Below are 2,056 nucleotides of genomic sequence, written 5' to 3' on the forward strand. Positions count from 1 at the left end.
AGGAAGTATAGGCAAATATTTTTCTAGCCTTGATGAAAGGAAGTAGGTCTTTAAAAAGACGTACCAGAAAAGGGAACAAACTAGTAAAATATAAAATACTATTCATCAACAAACACAGTTAAAAAGGTGAAAAGACAAAGCACAAACATCACATGTAATCACCAGAAGCTACTTAATAATCCAGAATGTATAAAGAGTAACAAATTAGTGAAACAAAGACAACTCAATCAAAAAATGGGCAGATGACATAAACAGGCATCTCTTCTTGGAGGAAACATGAATGGGCAATAAATATATGAAAAGATGCTCAATTTCATTAGTAATATGGAAAAATGCAAATTTAAGTACTCAAAAGATAACATTTTACCCCCTCTGGATTGGCATAAATTAAAAAGTCTGACAATACCAACGATATAGAGCACAGAAAATATCATTTACTGCTGGTGGGAGTATAAACTGTACAAGCACTTTGGAGAGCAATTTTGGTATTATCTAGGAAATTGGAAGATGCACATACCCTATGGCCCAGCAATCTCCTTCTAGAGAAACTCTCACCCATGTGCACCAGGAAGCCTGAACAAGAATGATCAAAGCAACACTGTTTGTAATACTGAAGAAAAAAAAAAAAGGAACAACATAAATGTTGTCAGTCAGATAATAGAGAAATAAATTGTGATAAAGTCACTGTGGTTGCCAGCCTCCAGGACAGCCTCGTACCCCTTTGTGTAGTCACCTGTTTACTGGAAGCCAGTAAAGTCTTGCTAGTTCTATCGTACCTCAGCAACAGCAGTATCTGACTTTACTGAGCACATACTAAGTGCCAGGGGCCGGCCCCATGGCTCACTTAGGAGAGTGTAGCGCTGGTAGTGCAGAGGCTGTGGATTCGGATCCTATATAGGGATGGCCGGTGCGCTCACTGGCTGAGCGCGGTGCGGACGACACCAAGCCGAGGGTTGCGATCCCCTTACCAGTCACACACACACACAAAAAATCTTCTAAGTGCCAGGCAATGCTCTGATCTACAAGTGTAAAGTTGTCTGACAATGTGAGAGGCCCCCCAGAGGCTGGAGGATACTCAGGGGGCAGAGTTAAAGCCCAGGACCAGCCACATCCATATATCAGATCTAAAGTCAGGACTAAACTTCAGGTGCTGGTACTTCCTTACATAGGGAATGTGAGATCCAAACTGGAGTGAATATTGAACCTGGAAGCTGAGAAACAAATGAAGTCAGAACTAGGAAAAACTGTGGAGAGGAAAGGAAGGTCTGAAAAAATGTACCCAAAGACAGACAATGAGAAATGCTGCTAAAAACAACAGTTACAGGCCACAAAGTATAGAGAGAGGATATTCAAAAAAGGAGTGCATTACACACATAATATATATATATATATATATATAAAGCGCTTTATATATATAAAGTGCTTTATATATATAAAGCGCTTTATATATATAAAAAGCATTATCCTCCTAAAAGCATTAGGGGTTTGAAATTAAATACTGGTAGCCTGAATCTTTTATTTTTAATGTCTAACCCACTGTACTTAAATCTAGTTTGGAAGTAAGTATCTTCTCCCGTTATGCTACTTTATACAAATCCTTCTACATTCTTCAAACCAGATTTGGGGCAGTAGAAACATTTTGCTAGTTTTATGGTATTTTAAAAGGATTTTCTTATAGGTCTTGATATCTTATCTCGTTGCTTCGAATTTGCCTGACTAGAACCCATTCCAGTGTCCTGAAGTGAAACAAGGTCAGTCCACATGAAACTGCTGTTCTAAAAATTTGTTTCTATTCTTATTCCATCAGTGTGGGTTCCGAGGGTGGGGATCTGTGAGCTGATTTTTTTTTCCTGTTCTTGTTTTCATGTCATAGGTCAGAAACTGTACTTCTTTTCTGCCTCTGAGCCAGAAAGAAGAAAGAAAAATGCGACATGAATTTGGCCCCAATGGCTGCAAGTGAGGGACAGGGTCATTTCCTGGCCCCAAAGTGTATCTGGTTACGTTCCTTCAAAGTGTCCTCTAGTCATTACTTTTTTGCAATATAGAAGAGACAACC

This window comes from Galeopterus variegatus, unplaced genomic scaffold (genome assembly GCF_000696425.1).
Source record: "Galeopterus variegatus unplaced genomic scaffold, G_variegatus-3.0.2 Scaffold167, whole genome shotgun sequence".
In the NCBI taxonomy this organism is placed as follows: domain Eukaryota; kingdom Metazoa; phylum Chordata; class Mammalia; order Dermoptera; family Cynocephalidae; genus Galeopterus; species Galeopterus variegatus.